At 43.0% G+C, this 20412-nt stretch overlaps 1 long non-coding RNA gene across 1 annotated transcript in view; it reads right to left on the bottom strand.

Annotated features, from left to right (window-relative positions):
* The window catches only part of LOC116398291 (uncharacterized), a 22596-nt gene extending 9613 nt beyond the window's left edge, over positions 1 to 12983 (bottom strand). The window contains exon 1 of the long non-coding RNA XR_004213747.1: positions 12800 to 12983. This is a non-coding gene — a long non-coding RNA (uncharacterized LOC116398291). The remainder of the gene's footprint in view (positions 1 to 12799) is intronic.
* Positions 12984 to 20412: the final 7429 nt, after the last annotated feature.

Here is a 20412-nt window from a genome sequence, read left to right as displayed (position 1 = left end):
ACACACACACACACACACACAGACGAACACACACACACACACACACACACACAGACGAACACACACACACACAGACGAACACACACACACACAGACGAACACACACACACACACAGCAGAAGGACAGGGACGGGGACAGAAAGAGATAACGGTTAGATTTTCAGCATCAGTCAGGTCGCCCTCAAGTTGTCTGAATGCCTTGGCCACGCTGATCTCATCAACCTCCATTTGCCGGCCTCCAACTGAGCGGTTCAAATTGAGCGGGCATGGCAGGAGGGAAGGAACTCGGCCGACACGACAAAAGACAACGCATGGAGTCAAATGTCAGCTTTAATAATCGTTTGCCTCTTCTTCGCCACAACAACACCGATTTAAACCAGAGTGGAATTAATTAGCACCGGAGCGACGAGGCATAATTAAAACCCAAGTAAAAAGAAGGAGAACTCTGCTTGTGTTGGCAAACATGTCACGTGCGGCGCGGCCTCTGAATGGTTAAATCCCCGACGTGGGTCTCTCTCTCTCTCTCTCTCTCTCTCTCTCTCTCTCTCTCTCTCTCTGGATGTCAGCGCTATACCTACCACGTTGCATAATGGCTGGGAGTTAAGGTTATCAGAGACTGCGGAGGAGGAGCTGGAGTAAAAGAAGACAGGGTTCAATAATTAATGCTGAGGTCTATGCAGGCCTCACTCTTCACCCTCTCCAGTCTGTAATGAGATGAGCGGAGGGCCAGAGGGAAGGAGGGAAAGGAGAACGGGGTGATTAAAGCGGCCAGCTCAGCCTCATCTACCTTCTCCCCCCCACCCCCCTCCATCAGTCAGACGCCACACACACGAACACACGAACACACACACACATTTATAAACACCTGGAGTGTGTTTCCTCTCACCTCCGCACACTGCTGGCAGGGAGCAGAGCTGAATAAGCATGAGTAAAGGTTAACAAAGTAGTGAGACACTGGAAACATCTGATAATTCATTCAGGTGACATGGAAACCGCGGATGTACTCGCTTCTGTAAGTAATCTAAGGCAGCCAACTTTGTGGCATCCGTGACTCACAGACTGCAAGCGGCCACAAAAAATGTATTATGAAAAAAAAAGTATGTCTTCATATCCAAATTATAGAGTTTTACAGACAAAAAAAAGATTTTAAACATAGCCTGCAGTTCAGATTAATTGTTCCGACGCTGCATTGCTTTCGATAACGCAATTAGCTGGATTAAGTGTTAAGTAGTCTCACTGTTAGAAGCCAGACATGCACACATCTCAGATAAGGGTAAAAGCTGTTTGTCACCAGTTTCACACTGCATCAACGGTGGCTTCACCGCTCAAACAAACCTATTTTATCAAACTATACAGCTAGCAGCTCAGAGGCTGTTCTAATGCTGCATTCATGCAATGTTGAGGAGAACAGAAAAACCTCCCTTTATTCCATCTGTGTTCACACACAAGTCGGTTCCTCCTACTGCTAGCTTTGCAGTTATAAATTAGCCATTGCTATATGCTAACGCCATCCAAAGCCAACAGGCTTCCGGTGTCAAAGTTAACATGCTAATGTTTAGCAGATATAGTTTGGCATGATAGCCAAATTAGCCTGTTAGCAAGCTAACATTTGTTAATTAGACAACCAGTAAAAGACAAAGTTGATGGAAATGGCATTCATTTGCAGGTATTTGGTCATAAATTGGAGGAATTTAAAAAAATTGGACATGAAAAGTGTACCGCTAACGTCTGTTTGCAGGCTAGGTAGCCAGTTAGCTGGTCAGCAGCAGCACATTGAACAGCATGTAAACGAACATGCACATGTCAATTTGGTCAGTTTGGGTGCCACTGTGCTCCTTCCTTCATGACAATGCTATTGCTGTCTGCCAAAGTTTGTTTCACACATGAGAAAATAACTACAACCAAAAAACACTGACATTATGCAAAAAGGGGCTGACTAAATGCGACCAGTTCAGTTGGACTTTAAACCCACGAATGTCAGCCTCCTGGTGGCGCTAGAGGAAAGGTCATGAGGATTCATCCTCTGGGGACCATGAATACCAGCACATTTCATATTCCATACAATAGGCTAGTAGTTGAGATATATCAGTTTGGAAAATTGTTCAACTTTAAAGAAGCACATCACATTTAAACAGGTTCTGTTATTTATGTATTCTTATATCTGAAACATTTCATACCATAACGGCAGCAAGGGGACGTTAAAGAGATGAGAAATACCTCGCCAAAGGGCTGCAGGTACATGCACACTGACAGCCAATTATTCGAAAATATTTAATTTCATTAAACAGAACTGTTTATCTAATCTGAGGGAAAATTCAGAGCCCAGAAAGTACAGAGAAAGATTTTCAAAGAGTCGCATAATTTCCACTTCCATTGCTGTTAAAATGTGACTCATCCACCCATTCGTCACAGTGTTCCAGGGCTTTAAAGTGATTACGCAGAGAGTGCTTTACCAAACCCAGCGCTCCACTCGGGAAAAAATAATAACAAACCTTCCAGCTTTCTAGGCTCTATACTGAACCAGGACCAAAACTGAAAATACATTTAGACATTATTTGGGATTATACGAGGCCAACTTCACCTGCCAGCGGGCTTAAAGTGAACCAGTACGTTTCTTATTTAAGCCATATACAGTAAAACAAAAAGCAAGTGGAATCTAACAAAGAGAGTGCTGCATAGTTGTACCACATGAAATTAAGTGACTAATGTCTCATAAGTCATGTGACATCACATTTGGATGTTCTTTTCTTCCTCGTTTTTCTGGCAGACACCCACAAGTGTTCACGTTCCATTTGTCTTCTAAAGGTGGAGCTCATGAAATGGTGTCGCCATGAGATGGCGCTTGATTTGTTTGCAAGTATGCAGATATTGAATCAACATGACTCTTTCATGTGGCAACTTCGTTGACAGTCACAGAGCCTGTGCTTTGCTTAAACCTACGTGGCTGGATCCCAAATTTGCACCAACAATGTGATCTCAAAGCTCTCATTAATTAGGTTGGCCTACAAAAACACGTCATCCCTGCACTACTCGATTACATAGAGACAAGGCAGATCTGCATTCACCTTGCACGGCAGATTGATTCTTTAAAGAAGTTAGCGAAGCTGCTGCAACAGCATCAGTAATATCAGAGAATATCGCTTCATCGAAAGAAGGACAGACAACGGGACTGAAGGCTTTTCTAACTTTTGGCAAGAGTTTGATTGACAGATAGTTCATCCAATCAACAGTTTCCATCGTCGGCTTCTGAGATAGTTTCATGTACCAAACATGTGGTGGGTCAGGTTGGATCTGCATGGGACTTAAAGAGCACTTAAATCTAAAACGGAATATGTAGCACAAAGATACAACTGTCAATCAATCATAACGTCTCCAAAAAGGTTACATTCCATGTCAGCATATTTGTACGGGTTTATCCGTTTCACCAATGCATAAACCTACACCACAACATCAGTGGAGCCATGTGGATCCTCCTGACATGAAGGGACCATGTCTACTTCCATCTCTATGGGAAAGAACTTCATTTGAGGATGTTCTCCCTGCTGAGCTTCATTAAGCCAGCCTTGGGTTTCAGCTTAATTGTCTCTGCACGTGCAGAGCATCCTGACAAACACCATCAGCATCCGAGCATGTAATGGATTGAGGAGAGTCCCTCAGACAGACAGAGGGATAGCAGGTGTCGCCGGTGCTCTGGCGTGCACTTTTGCTGAGCGTAAATAAAAACGACAATGACGCGGGGGTGATGTGTTCGCTTTGACACGCGCAGCCTCGAGTTCAGGGCTGACTGAGCTATTTCACAGTAAAACAAAGATGATCTAAGCATGTACCCAGTGCACCGTTAACACGACCAACTGCTAATCCAGCCGAGGCAAATGGAGGAGATTCTGCTCTCAAATTTTCCCCGTTTCAGATGTGAATTTCAACCCTCCCTGAAGCTGGGTTTATGAATGACGAAAAAGGGGCACGGTAAATAAAGATATCAGCTGTGCTGGTTCCTGGATGGAATCCAGGGTGTTAGCAGGAGAAGTGGAGTATTGATCAGAGGCAGGATTAGCTGGCCCAGCATGCAGCTAAATCAGTAACTGCCCTGAAGACTGACAGAGGCAGGAAAACAACAGCAGCCGTGTAACACAGTAAGTATAGCTGGAGCATTTTAAAGCAAGGCACGGCCGTTTTCTCTTCCAACACGCCTCGGAAACATTCAAAGAAAGAGCAGGAAAAAAATGAACTCTGGCTACTTCATCTGCTGAGATAGTGAAGGCAATATCCTATTGTTGTCCAAATCAATTTCCAATTGTTGGGTATGTCGACTGTATTGAGTTCACTGATGTGCAACTGGACAAGATTTCTCAGTGTGTAACAATGTCTTGTGCAGCTTTAATACAGAAAATGTCTCCTTGTATTATAAACACAAAGATGCAAAACATTCAGTGAAGAGAAACCAACGCTCGCTTTGAAATTATGAGCATTTGGTGAGTATTAAATAGCATTTCAATCAGGGGCCCGCTTCACTGCAGTGATATGACTCATCTTCCTGTCTGTTCTCCACTCCCGTCCCCTGGTCATCCCATTGTCTGCACCTCACCATTGTTTACATCTCTCCCTGCCTCCCTCGTCTCTCCTTTCTCCCCCATTCCTTTCCTTGTCCACATCTCGCGGCGCACGAGGAGCCTGATTGCGGCACATCTCCTGAACTAATAGGGGTAGTCACATTAGCCTGGCAGGAAACGCCATGATGGAAATGCTCAGTCAATTACTGGGCGACGAATAAACAACCCTTCTGTCATTTTTTCCGACTCATTGGGGCTAATGGTTGCGATGCGCAGTCGCTATCTGCTCGGGGCATCTTATCAACGTCTCCCGGAGGAACTGGGCAACATGCTCGCGGTCGGTAGTGTCATTGTGTGATGTTTGGGTTGCCCTGGATGGGAGCGTTGCCCCTGCAAATAAAACATCTCAATGTAAATGTTGCCAGCCACTTGTCAGTTAAAGAGATAATGGAATCATCTTGTTTGAATTCGGCATCCGACACCATCTTCAGGATGTTTTATTTAGACCTAAGACTGACAATAGATGTACGTTGGACTTTGACAATTTCTTTCCATTTAGTTACTGGGTTGATTTAGACAGAAAAGCTTGAAATATGACTAAATATAAAAGTAAGATAATAACTAATGAGTTTAAGGGTCGAAAGAAACTAAATGAGTTCTCCAGTTTACTTCCTCATATTCCACCATCTAACAGAGCAGCAGGAGGCTCATTGTAGGCTGAATCATAACAGCTATATCTTTTATAGACAGGCGGCTTTGGGTAATACTATCTATGCTTATGGGAATTTCACTGCAATGAGGATAAAATATGGAAGACTTCTTAAATTACCATTTGCACTAAACAGAATATGAGTTCACGCTGGCTGAGTTCATTTAATATGTTTTATTAAACATTTTGTACCCAGTCCCATAATGAATTTAAATACAAGATAACAAGGCACGAAAAAAAAAGGAAAAGCGTGCATGTAAAGTGAGCTCACTGTAACACTAATGGCTTCAGAAATTAGCCATAAAGTTATTCATAGACACCATGTGATATTACATTACATTACAGTACAGTCATTTAGCAGACGCTTTTTTCCAAAGCGACTTACAATTCAGATTCTATCACATTTGTACACTGTAGGCACAGCTACGGGAGCAATTTTGGGGTTAAGTGTCTTGCTCAAGGACACATCGACATGCAACTAGCAGAGCCGGAGCTGGGGATCAAACCGCCGACCCTCTGATTGAGGGACGGCCCTGCTATCCACTTAGCCACAGTCGCCCCCCGGCTGATATGATGGAGAGATGGGCTCAAGATTACCCTGTTGGTACATTTTGAATTGAGCTGGTAAGACGAGACAGCTCAATTCAAATGGAGCTTTTATTTAGGCTTTAAGTCTATTTTTCCAGACAAAACACGTGGAAACATGAGGTTGATGCACGGAATAACCGTCTCTCAGGCAGCAGAGTGGCAGAGATGCAATCAGCTCCATGTGTGGTTCCGTTAGCCGTTAGCCGATAGCCAAATGCACCTTCCAAAAAAATAAAAGCGGGGAAACGGTTTTCCCCATTGAAGTACACGGTACTTCTGGCCAGGGCCGGTTAAGAGTAGTGAGTGAGGCGTCAGCAGGCAGTCTATGGCAGTACAAAACGTTTTGAGTGAAGCTAGAACCAGAACACTGTTAGCTTAGCCTAGCAAAAAGACTGGAAATGGGCAAAATCCACCTACCAACACCTTTAAAAGCTGGCCAATCAAGACATTGCGTCTCATTTGCTGTAAAAAACTAAATGTAAACTATTTATGGTTTTACAGAGAGCTACGTGCCGTAAATACTTCTACCTAGGCAGGCGGATTGTTTGTTGTTGCTGCTGCTGGCTCTAGCTTCATATTTATAGTACAGACATGAGAGTGGTCTTCTCAGCAAACTCTTGGCAAGAAAGCAAATGTAGCAAAATTTCAAACTATTCCGAGACAAACCGTGGCTCTGCAAACCTATAATTTGAGTCATAAACATCTCATCTTTCGACATAATAATCAAGGTTCACTAGCTTTTACAGAGCTTTCGAGCAAAAATGAAACTGGCTCAGGTGTAATCCCATGATAAATCTGTGGAACACTGGTCACATGATAATGATTGGTGATGGCTGTATAGGGGGGAGATTGTAACCCAAGAGGTCTGTGGTGTTATGCTGGGATGACGATACAACTATATGATGTCACCTGAGCCGGTTCCCAGTGAGGGTACTCGGATCGATCGGCCATCGAGATCTCTCAATTTGAATACTTAATATACAAGGTAATAAGTTAAACAAACAAGTAATGCTACAAGATCCTGAAATGAGCAACTAGAAAATCGGCCCTCGTGACCCCTTCTTTAATAAGATTAACGCTGCAAGCTACAGTGCCGAAAGAAGCACATTCCTAGAAAGGTCCCTCGCCGAACATTTTCCTCAATTCCTTCAACTTTCATGCCCACATGGGAAAATGCCATCTCCTGCACATTACGTAAAAATATGTCGTTCTGTAGCTCCAAGAGGAGGCACAGTCAACCAACTGGTCGATGGAAAAAAAAATTAACCACTTAAAAGAGCTATTGACATGAGGGCCTGGCAACAAAAGTCATTCCTCACACCAAGGGAATGATTCTCTGCTCGCGCTTGCTTCTACAGTATAACACCATTCCAGTGAGGAACTACACGGCCCTGCGAGATCACATTATGCCAAGAAAACTACTGACAATCTCTTCTTCACAGCTCACTGTTAACTCAAAATAAACCTCTGCCTTCCTGGGTTGATCTATTTCTGTCTGCGAGTGTTCCTGAGGTTTCTATGTGCATGGAGGCTGCACATGATGATGACAATGGTGGGAAAGAAAGGAAAAAAAGCAAAAACCTCAGCTTTCAAGCAGAGTAGCTCATGGCAAGGTATGTACGGGAGCTAGAACACTGTCAGTTTGAGTTAAAGACATGCACAGAGTCAGGGTTGGGAACTGCTGAGTCACTTCACCGTGTGATATTAGGCTGACAGAGACAAACGCCCATGGAGTATCAGTCAAAAATTACCCCCACCCCCCTTGCTTTGATTCAATTAGCTTTCAGGCCGTGTCCCAAAGTGGAACCAACGGCGATGGTCGCTCACCTTAAGTGACGGGGGCCAAATCTGATTTTAGTTCACTGACAGCGTCGCCATCTTCCCGTCAGGTTACGTGGCGTGGGTTCTGTGATGCGTGTTATCTGGCTGTCACGTAATCACTCCGTTTCGCAAAGGGGGTGGAATTGCACTGGGAACATGCCCTTAATTTATCCCGACAGCCATTTGGATAAGTTTGGACTTAAAAGTAAAATTGTGCCGATTCATCAGAAAACGACTGCCTGTGCAAGGGGGCGGTAAAAAAAGCGGCGGAACAGAAGAAAATGAGCACGGATCCATTACTCTCACGCCACCGAGTCGAGGGGAACGGGTTTTAAATCACTTCGTGAAATGTCTACACCCAAAGGAAGGCCTCCGCCATCCTTTATGCATCCATATCATCAGTGATTTGGGTTCCATGGCCGGCCCCAAGCTGCATCATGGGCCCGAGGAGACAGAAGAGGACGGTTTGTTGCTATGCTCAAGAAAGGAGGATGACGAGGGGGGGGGGGGGGGGGGGGGGGGGGGGGGGGGGGGGGGGGTTGGGTCCCTGTGGCTTAGCATGGCAAATCCTACGTAATCCTCCAACCAGTCATAGCGCTGGTTACTGTACGTAGGTAAAGCTGTTATGGACCCGGACCAAGCCCGCCCCTCTACCGTGCAAGCTACATCCCACAACTGCCCGTCCTCCACCATTGTTCACTTGTTCTCTTTCTAAGACGACTGCTGAGGGCGTTTATCCTCCTCAAGTCTCTTTTGAGATTATCATCATTAGATGGCGGGATAACAGGGAGGGAGCCGGACAAAAGAGATGAGACTTACACAGAGAGGGAGAGAGAGAGAGAGGTGTGGAACAAAATCATTCCTCGGGGTATTTATACCGAGAAGAATGAGGGCTACGGGGGGGGCTGCTTTGCGGCCTGCAGTCTAGCTGCGTGATCACAGTTTTCTTTTTGAGACAAAGTAAAATCATCGGCCCTACATGTAAACATAAGTCATTCGTAGCAAAGCACACACCACACATGGAGCATTTACGTGGCACCGGATCTCTGGGGCATCTTTGCAAACGTCTCAGGTCGATATGAACCCCGTAAAGCAACGTAATGGGAGAACGTATTTCTTGGAAGCTTCAAAATTAGTTTTCAGGCTGGATTCCAGAAATCGCATCACAACAGACGGCAACAAATCGCTGTGTCACCGCCCTTGTCATTATCTCATTACTTTCTTGTGGAGTCAGGACACTCCCCTTCCCTCCCTTCCTCCGGTTGTCTCTCTCCCTCCATCCATCAATGCTTTTGGAACACCACACATCTTTATTATTCCAAAAAATGAAACATCGCCACATTCTATGGAAAAACTAGGGCTCGCAAAAGGCTAAAATGAAACCGGATAAAATTCCCTCATCTAGCAGTTTAATTGCTGGCACCAGGACTGAATTGAAAATCACATGCAGCTGCTCGCCAAGATCGGAGGACATTCATTGCACTACTCGTTCTCATCGTCAAGACTTTTCATGACCTCGCTTTGGACTCTGGGAAATTGTAACGGGCATTTTCACATGAAATTCTTTAGAGATAATTAAAGATAACCTCTGAGATTTCATTTATATACGGCACCTGCCAAAGTCGCTGCTGAGAGCAACTGTGTTTCCCGCCACTGCTGACTTCTTCAAGGCCGGCTTGTGGGAGTAGTGAGAATTAGCCACCTTTAGCGCCTGCAGTAACGTTACCTCCGCTGTTAGGGCTTTGTTTCTGGAGACGGCAGTGCTCCCTTGGCAGCGGGTGTCACGTTTGACACCGGGGTGAAAAAGCCGGTGATGGGTTGAGTTGTGCAGCAGCAGCAGCCGCCTGGTGCTTATCTGATTTAGCATTGCTAGTTAGCACTGCCTCTCCCATGTTGGGAATATTTTACTACACAGTTCACCTGTTCTTTCTCAAGCCAGGCCTTATACGGTCCATGTTAAGACATCATTAACCAAAATTTCCTGGCATTGCATGCATTTACAGCTCGTCAAAAAGTACAAGCTGCAACTCCGGTCTGAGTCTGACGTTTCCCCTCGTAGAGAACAACATTTCATCATCTGCCCAAAAATGATTGTTTAACCAATACAGATTTTTCTCAGTCAAACTTATGTATTGTATTATACAGCTCCCTTATGGATTTATTTATTTTTCCAAAACTTCTCCAGGCCTGGAGATTGCTATTTCTTTTAATTCCATGACTTCTCCAGGTTTTTCATGAGCATACAAACCCTGCATCAAGCTGCTGAGTCCGCCATACGCAAGTAGTTTGGCAAGTGTGCTGTGGCCCATTTTGATACATTTAACGAATCAAGGGAAGTTGACTTTTTTTTTTTTGGCCAGTGAAATAGCACATTAGGAGACTGAGCAACTACAGGGTTCTTATGCAGCCTGAACAAAGTGCTGAACAGAGTCAAAACTCTGGCCCATGATCAGAGGGAAGGTGGTTTTGGTTGCAGACAAACCCTCTTTTAGGAATTTTATTATTTAAGATTAACAGTCTCGCGTGGCTCTGCCCAGCATCATTCAGCCTCAAATGGTTTTTTTTAAAATTATTTTTCATTGCAACAACTCCTGGTAGAGTTTCAGTTTGAACACAGATTAGTATCAGCTGGTTACAAAAGGGGTCCGTCTCCAACCATTTATATTTGCATGGAACCGCTCAGGTTGATACGAAACCACCAATTGACCTTCATATCAATGGAGGTCACAAAGAATCAGCTCAATGTAACAGCAGATTGTACTTGATGTCGTCGTAGGAAACACCTCAGTTCTAGAACGGCGGCAGCTTAACACCCACGACGCGTGTTTTCAGGAAACATTCTCCCTGGCAAAAAGTCAGATGTGATGTTGGCAATTCAGTCAACGTTCACAGCGATGCACGCGCACATTAATGAGGTTGCAGAGACAGATGAGATAGTCGCAGCTGTTAAAACACCACATGACTTTAGATCCTTTCACAGATTAATCGGAGAGATAACGCATTTCGTCGAGGCCAACTTGATAAACATCGAGCCTCGTCCCTCACAGCTCGGGCTTACAAAGCATCAAAAGCATGAAAGCACAGTTTGATATACTTGAAAGTTTTGATAGAACCAATTGAATTTGTTTCTTTTTTTTTATTTTTATTTTTTTTATTAAATGCCATGTATATAATCATTTCTGCTAAGTGAATATAGTTCAGTTTCATCTACGCGAATCTCAACGCGGTAATCAATTGGTAACAGCAAGCAGTGCCCGACGACAGCAGGGTGAAGGATTAATCAAAGCCAGCAGGGCCGTGCATAATTTCATCATGAGAGTCATCATTCAAGGTGTGTGTGTGTGTGCGTGTGTGTGTGTGTGTCACTGCCATGCTTTGTACTAGTAACAGAGGTGATGGTGCTCCTTTTCTCCAAAATGACAGGTTCTCAACAGGTGAATTTTTTTTAATTATATAAGATTTGTCCGAAAGTTTGATTTGATGACTACAAGATGGTTAGGGAAACTGCTCAGCATTTCAAATAATAGAGTTAAGAGATAACTATTTGATTGGACGAGTGAAGGAAAACTACGCAGCACCAACGATTCATTGTTTGCGTCACTTTTGAAGCAATTACTACCAGCTTCTAAGTGGTAAAGATTAGCTTCTTTTCGACATACCGTGTAATAGTTAAGCATTGAACGATATGAACATTTCATGTCACCACCATAATCCTGGCCAAAATATTTGCGATTCACGATATCATGCGTCACAGATGGGACACAAATTTGAAATAAGTTAATCATAAAGGCCCGCTGCATAAATGAAGGTTCATTTATCCACAATAAGAGCCTATATTGTCCCAGCCCCAATGACAATATACTAAATATATTTGGGGTTAGGACTTTTAGTTGGAAAAAACAAGCCATCTGAATATATAACAGGAAAAGGTTGAAATTAACAGATCAAGAAGAAAGCCTATGTCTTCCCACTAATATGGACCACCAAGAAAAACACAAGCCACGGTGATCCCAACAACAAGTCATATGAGACACCTAATAACCCGACTCCTGCATCTCACTTTGCTTTGAACGCGACCATGAACATCTCGCCGGCCTTGAACAAAACTACAGAGAGCATCTGCAGAGCATCAGCAGAGCATAGCATGTCTCTGGACAGTAACACGGCTGCTTTACCTGAACACGCTGACCCCGCTCTGAGCGGACATGTTTTATTAGGATGTATAATAAGAGATTAAGGAGCGCGGACAATATACAGGCCCTGGAGGCAGCTCATGGGGCTATACCTTATTGCATTATGCAATGTGGTAATATGCTTAGCTACATGCTTCTCTGCAGGGGGGGGGGCAGGGGAGTTTTGGATTGACTCACTTCATTAAGTCTCCCTTCCTAAGAGCTTTGTAGTTGCTGAGTGAACTTTCCACCAGACTCCCACATTAACACTGACCTCAGATGGTATTCACAGTAGAGTAAAGGAGGTAAACACTCTGCATTATTACCTCACTTTAACAGGAAATAGTTATTTTATACAGACACATCTGAGTAGATATGGCATTATTGAATTGATGGTGTATGCATGTGTAGCATTCTCATGCTTTTCTATTATCCCTATAATAATCTAAAAAAAGTCCATAGTGATCTGACCTTATTGCACTTAATGCTCCTTTCTTTCTCCTCCAGCTCCTCTAAATGTTCCTATAATACTCCCGTAGGTAGTCCCCTACCTACTTTTACCAAGATCCTTGTCCATTTTCTAGAGAGGAGACCGTTACACACACGTTACCGGCGATGCTAAACATAAACGGTGCACAAGCTGCCTCTTGGTAGTAGTAGTAGAACTTTAATTAAACGACACAAACAGCACCCAAAGCCGCGTTCGGGAACAATTACAGTGACCCGTTCACCTGAATTTCACTTGCACCGCCTGAAAGCATCGCAAGAAGCAACATCCTAACGGAACTATTTTTAAACCATCCGGGGCTCGCGAGCTCCGCCAGCTGCACGGAAACAACACTTTGCAAACATTAAACCTTTATAAAGGCATGTACGACTTCTCCGGCAGTACCAAAATATAAGCCGGGGTGAGTCGTTTCGGGACCAATAATAACGCGTCGCTGCACTCCGGTACTTACTTTCAGAAGGTGACACGAGGCGAAGGAGCCGCTTCAGACGGTCGCAAACATTTTCGGACACGCGATTCAGGTATCAGGGGTGTTTCTTCATCAGGCGTGCACCATCTCGGGAATGTACACACACGGGCAGACATGCGGAATCATTTGACCTTCTCCCAATAGAAAGTACCATTGGTGAGACGTAGGAGAGGGGAGGAGCGGACCATACCAAGCGGGCGTGCCAGCAAAGCGAGGGGGGGGGGCTGTCATCCTGGGATGCGCTGCAGGAACGAGAACGATACAGTAGTTGCAGTGAAGAGTGGAAATAAATGTGGAACTAGTGGGTGGAAATAGAGTGGAGTAGAAGGGTGTAGCAATTTCACCCTCCCTGCTGTATTCCTCATTGAAAGTAGGCTACTTTTAAAATGATGCTGAAACTCAAACAATTGTATGTAACATTTACTCCATCGGAAGGTTCCAGAGAATTCTCTAGATATGCACATTATCTCTTTAATAAGAGGCAGCTGGTCAAAATGTCAGTGTAAACATATCCTAGCCACATTAAGCATTTACACCATTCAAATACTGTAGCACATTAACATAGGACCTGACAGGCATAGAGCTTGAATAATGAAAACTGTTATAATCTTCATAAAACTATATCCAAAATAAATCTGTTTGAATTCTTTGAGGGCATTTTTCAAAGGTAATAAATTCAAAATTCATTGCGCTCTCCCGCCTGAGACTTTATTTCGCAAAAAATATGTAGGCTACTTAGTCCATGCAAGAGGCAAATATTTTTGTGTTACCGATTGAATTGAGCCATGGATTAAACATATGATATTATGTTTGACACCTTAAAAGATAATTATGCAAGTCAAGATAGTCGCAGTTTGTTAAAGGTTTGTTGTAGTAGCCGTTAGCTATGTGTGAAACTGCAACATCTCTCGCCTCACAGGGAGTTTACCAAGGAGGGGTTCAAAGATGAAAAAGGTCACATGAATCTTCCTCTGTAGTTTTAGGGAGGTCCATGCAGTTATCACATAAAAATGACAGTGATAAGGTTGACTGTCAACATTCAAAATAGAGAGAGGGGGTTAACAGGACTGACACACCCATATAGATTGCAGCATAATCCAGAACAGAAAAATGAAGTAGTGAGGTTAAGAGAACAAAGCTGCTGAGTCCTTGATTATATTCATATTCATATGAATATTTTTTTTCATTATTTTTTACAACATATTCACCACAAATCATTCAACTCATTGCATTAATAGTTGAGACCTTATTTATTGCCTCTTCATGGATTCTGCCACCTCTAGGCCCATGACTCTATGGAGGATGAGTAAACATTAGACCCTGTAATGTAAAACAGATATGCGTCACAAATAACAGCAATTCTTAAAGTTCATTCACGACTATTACAAAAAATACAAGATATGCTTCATTGAGAAAAGTTATGAATAACACTGCGGTCAACTGTTTATGGCCTATCAAGCACACAGTTTATGGAAAGTCTATTGATATGTTATGATGATATAAGGGCATTCTTAACTCACTCTAAACCATTGACACGGTGTAAATCCATGTAGAAATTGAATCTGACAACAGTGGATATAAAAGGTTGCCACTGTCACTCACTTGCCCCACAGAGACAGAATACTAATAGAATATTACAGCAGGTGATTAATCAAATATCAAAGAGAGGTCTCTAAACTTCATTTAGTCATATGTGTATGAGCTACTCAGACAAGTATACCAACTGAGTTAGATATGACAGAATTTACAGTTGGCCAAATGGCACACTATCAGCTCTTTATGAGCTATTATGTCTTGATTAAAGGCAACATCCTTTAAAAGATGTGTCTGTAGAGGACTGTCAAAATAAAAGCCCGGTTGTGATGAATGGAAAACAAGTCGGGCTGTTTCTTTACATTAAATGTGTGGCCTTGTGAGAACACAGCCTCATATAAACCACTCTTTCCTATCCAAATGGTTTCTCTCACGCACAATAAAGTTGTCACTGTGGGTGTAAAAGAGAAAATACAGACATCAAACTGGTTCAGCGTGGGGCACTCTGGGTCACAGAAAAGAATCCACAGGAATGTCTGAAAAACATGCATTTAAAACGTTGTTGATGGTTGTGCATTTTTGTTGTGTGTTTTGTTGTCTGTATCAGGATGGTGACGTACAGTCACATTGGACACATGAGGCACAAGGCCGAATACAGACTGGTGCCTCTCTTTCTCTCTCTCTATCTCTCTCTCACAACCACATGCACAACACCAGGAACTCCATGCCCACTGAGTTGGAAACTGAATTTCTCAAGTATAAATGAAGACTTGTTACTGTATAGATTGATGGTGCACTTCAGCAGCGAGGGGCTAAAATCGATGAGCGCTGCATGGAGTCTGAAGACAGAGGGCTGCGATGCCTCCCCTCCCGAACACCCAGAGCTCACTCATAAATAAATGAGGGAGACAGTGCGTTTCCTGAAAGATTGCTTTGCTTTGAGGGGGAAGGGGCCTCTTTACCTTTTCATACTGAATCATCCGTAGAACAGAAAAAAATGCCCATAAAGATATTAGATATTCTTCACTCCACAAATACACGTCCATTTCTTTTTTAATGGAGCGGAGAATCCATTCATCAGAAATTAGTTGAAGAGGCACTTTATTGCAGCAATAACATGTAGTGTGTGTGTGTGTGTGTCTGTGATTATTCTCACACCTGTCGTAAAACTGTAAACAGTCTTGCACAAATTAATTTGGCTCGAGACTTACTGAGAGCCAGTACGTATGAATTTCTCATCTGAGTGAGTCTGAATCTGAAATTACTTGGAAAGTGTTGTCTGTAATGTGAAATAAAGCTCAATGGAAGAGTTGAAAGAAAACTTTGCCCAGCATCTCACCTTCCATGTGGTTGCAACAACATGGAAAAAACATTCAGTCATTTCTCTTGATAAACTGCTCCTATTGGGTTGTATTTGTAGTGGAGCAAGAAATTGACAGAGAACATTTTATGTCGGTCAATGATGAGTTAAAGGAGGTAATTCCTTCATGTAGCATCACTGAACTCAGGGTTTATGGTCTACGGCCATGGCAGCAGCTCTTTGGGGAGTGTTTTGAGCTAAATGCTAAACATCAGATCATATTTTCTCTATTACGGATTCAGCAGTGGTTTTGGGATCCTTTAATTTCACTGCTGACGGACATGCTTGTTATAAAAAAGAAAACAAAAAAAAACATAGACTTAAAAACCGATACTGTCCTTGGTTCTCCCGACAACTCTCCAATGGCAGCCACAACGGAGACAGAGCCCGATCCAAGGCTAGATCCAGTGGCAACAATGAGGACTGATCAACCTGTCGGTGACAAAGAAACGTCTGCACCGACAGGATGTCCAGAATCTCAACAACTACCGTCCAATATCTACACTTCCTGTCTTGGCAAAAATCCCCGAACCATTGGTCAAGTTGCATTGTCTCCTCCCTGGATTAAAGAAACTGTTTTGTGCTGCCCTCTTCATTGACCTCTCTAAAGCATTTGATACCGTTGATCATGAAATCCTTCTCCACAAACTACAGTCTACAGGTGTGGATGAACCTTACAGAGAGAACTCAGACTGTTGTTGCTGATGGTACTCAGTCAAGCATTTTACCATCAGAGTTGGGTTGCCACAAGGGTCTGTTCTTGGTCCATTCACATTGTACTCAAATTATATGATTCATCCTAATCAATACTTTCATATCCAATTTTTTGCTGATGATAGAATGTTATGTGCCAGGCTCCACGCCAGACCAGGTCCTGACTCGTCTTCAGCCTGCTTCTGATGCTTTCCAATTATCACTTCGTAAATATAGACCAGTTTTAAATGCAGAAAAGACCAAGCAGGCCAACTAGACATTCTCCTCCCCCGCCATGCTGAGTCATACAAATACTTCAGACTTTTATTCAAGATTCCCATTCAACATTTCACTCAAAAATCAAACTGGGCTTCTTGTAAAACTATTATCCAGTCAACTTTCACGTCTGTCCTTCAACCCCGTGTACCACAGTACATTACCATTTATTACAAATGACATATTTCTGACCCATCATTGTTCTCTGTACCACACAGTTGGATAACCTCCTTACAGTCAAGAAGAAACAGCCGTCTCATGGTATTCATTTACAAAGCTCTACTGTTGAGGCTTCCATCACATCTCTCTCGTTTAAATCTAGTGTCAACAGTACACAATCCAGTAACTACTTAACCTTAGAGAACCCTCATGTACTTATGTTGGCAGAACTGGTATCAGGTACGATTCAACTTTTAAATGGTTGGACCGCAAACCGCCCTTTAATGAGAATCTTGCATTACCCTCAGGGATTGTAAAGCTTTATTATCTGATGTTTTTTTTATGATTGTTTTTAATTCCTGTTTATTGTGTAGCTGTGTTGCTGTCGAAAAGAGATGTTAATCTCAATGAGACTGCCTGATTAAATGAAGATTCAATTAAAAAAAAAAAACTTATGTTGTAAGTTTAGACCGAATAGGAAGAAAACGTCCTTTTAACCCTTTTATAAAACGTTTTTCTCTTAGACGTTAATTGGGTCACTAGAGACCTAAGGGATGTAAGAGTTACATTTTTTATTCGCGGAATTGCTGGATGCAAGTGGTTGTGGGTAATGTTGTGTTTTCCTGTTTGGCGATGGCTTTGTCCCGCTGTATGAATAGATACAGAGCAGGAACATGATGAAGCCAGCTCAGACAACATGAGTGGTTCTAAGAGAAGTTAGGACTGATAAGGGAACCTCATATTTATCTCAACTGCCTTGACAGTCCCATACTCAACCACAAAACAGTGGACCGTGCACACCACCTTGACGCAATGACCACAAGCAAGGGACTGGGGTTTGTTACCAATGTGGTGTTTTATGTAAGTTAGGTAGATGTCAGTTCATGAGAAGTAACAGTAGCCTATGTGAAAGATAGAACAGTGTTAACAAAAATATAACAGGCAATGTTAAAAATGTATTAATGTATTATGAAAAAAAATCCCATTGTTCTGACGTCTATACACTTCTAAAAATCTCCTAATTTGCGGAAAAAAAATTATATAATCTGCATTATGTAAGTGTTGGATGGCCCGCTTCATGTAGGAATAGACACCCAGCAATTTAGGGTTAAAATAGCTAAAATTGGTTCTGTGAGAGCTAATATTGCATTTTATTTAGAGGCAACTGTCTGCACGTTGCTTTGCAGCCATGTTGCCGGCAGTTAGTCGACACCTCTGTAGTTCATTTCGACGAGGCAGTTATTATTGCTGTCAGTAATCCCAATATCTCAAACTTGGAATTACAAGTCGAACGCTGACATGGATGTTTTTGCATCACTCCACTGTTGATTATTATGGTCTGAAAATTATGAAATGAATAAGCAGGTATCATGTTGCATGCCCATCCTCTTATTTAGTGTGTAAGCATATGCTAATATTGGCTAATTAACAGTGCAAAAGTACAGCTGATACTGATGGGTATGTCATTAGCTTTGCAAGTAGTTGGTCATAACCCAAGGACAAAGTACAAGGGTGCTAGATGAGAAGTCAGTGGATCATCAAAGTTATTACAATTGGCAATCCTTCAACGGTTATTGAGACACTTGGTAAAAACCAAGAACCTTAACCGCTAGAGGAAATGTCAGGGGATCACCAAAGTCATGGCAGTTAATCCTCTGAGCAAAACAAATATCTGTAAAAAAAAAAGTTCATGGCAATCCGTCCAATAGTTGTAGAGATATTTCAGTCTGGACCAAAGTGGTGTACCAACGAATAACATCGCCATCCCCCGAGCCGTGCCGCTACGCTAGCTGCTACAAACCAGAGCTCCTGTTTAACATGAGATTTCCCTTTGAGATGACGCACTGGAACATCACGCCAGCATTCAGTCAGACAGATTTAATAAAGCCAAGCCAACATATTGTGAGATATGAATGCCCCAGCAGAATTTGGCGATGGCCTTTTGTGATATAGACGGGCACAGTGCGGAAATGTCACCCTGGTTAACCTGCTCTATGTGACATCACAGATAAGACAAACAGGAAATGGCTTTTTATCCGCCCGCCATGCTATCTCAATCACCATTTGATTTCATGTGCGTGCTGTAAAGTCCCCTGTGTGCGCGTCAATGCTTCGCTGTGATGCGATTTATTAGGAAACCAATTTTCAGGGCTTGATATTGAGCAAAAGGGGGCAAAAGTGAGTTGCATCGCTTGGGAAAGAGCTGAAACTGGCCAAGGGGAAGCGGAGGCATGTGAGAGATGTCCAAATAATAGGTTATTATTTGCACTCAGACTCAGGCTCATGTTCTCCATTCTTACCGGCTGTCCCAGCCTATATCTGCTGTGTGGGGAGGGTGCCCTGTAACTAAGGATGAAGTGCACTGTGTGCTGAATGTCAGGGCTGAGGGGTGGGGGTGGAGAAGCAACACCTTAAAAATGGCGGCTGCCTCCAGACATGGCACAAATGGCAAAGATGGTGTCAAGGTGACCTGGCACTGCAGGGATGGCTCTTCATCGCTGTGCGGGCTACGAGTGCGAAGCTGTTACGTGTGGCTCGAGGGCAGATGTCGTCTGTGAACAATGTCTAATAAGAAAAGCAGAGTGCACAAACCAATGCACTATAAAGGACGCTCTCTGCTTGTTCTGTTGGCGCCAAAGGACACGGTGACGTCATACTAATCCCAAACACGGAGAAACTACAACACTCTCTTAATTCAGAATAGTTTAATTACAAACGTAATCACAGAAGTAGACATATAGCGGGTATTATAGAAGTCTCTAAGGGATTACACTGATACCAAAGATGATTTAAATAATACTACTGATCATATAAAGGTCACAAATGCACTGTAAATCCCTAAAGGGATATTACAGATTCTTATTTCAGAATGTGTTACAATAAAATAGAGGGAGCATGTATTTAAAAAATAAAATAAAAAGAAGCAATCATAAAGAAGTACTGCAGGTCGTATCTGACAATCTCAGGGTTCAATCACTGCTGTGGGTTTGATTTAGAGCTTTGTCAACGATCAGAGATGTGTAAAGCCCTGAACCCTGCACCGGTAATCCAAGGGGCAAGCGACAAATACCAACCTTTAGTCTGGCAGTCGAGGACATCATGAATCATCAGAGTTTGTTTCTTTCCCCCGTTACTATGGCGAATCTTGTTACTAAGTCCAAATCTTTGATGGAATGAGTTGTCTTTGATTTCCCAGAAGAGGCAGACAACAGACAGTGTGTTGTTCACCGCTTTTCATACCAAACGGGCCACGCGGAGTTCAAGGGGCCGGGTGACTGCTGTCTGAATGGAGGTCACAAACTGCAGAGTGAAGCTACAGTTGTGTGATTAAACCATCCTGCTCTCAATTCTAATTATGTGGAGCTCGAACAGAAGCAAGAGGCAGAAGAGGCCCTGAAACTTAAACTGCACACACACACACACACACACACACACACACACACACACACACACTCACACACAAACACACAAACACACAAACACACTCACACACTCACACACAAACACACTCACACACAAACACACAAACACACTCACACACTCACACACAAACACACTCACACACTCACACACA

This window comes from Anarrhichthys ocellatus, unplaced genomic scaffold (genome assembly GCF_004355925.1).
Source record: "Anarrhichthys ocellatus isolate YVR2014 unplaced genomic scaffold, GSC_Weel_1.0 scaffold81, whole genome shotgun sequence".
Classification (NCBI taxonomy): domain Eukaryota; kingdom Metazoa; phylum Chordata; class Actinopteri; order Perciformes; family Anarhichadidae; genus Anarrhichthys; species Anarrhichthys ocellatus.
This window is presented reverse-complemented; position numbering and strand designations above follow the sequence as displayed.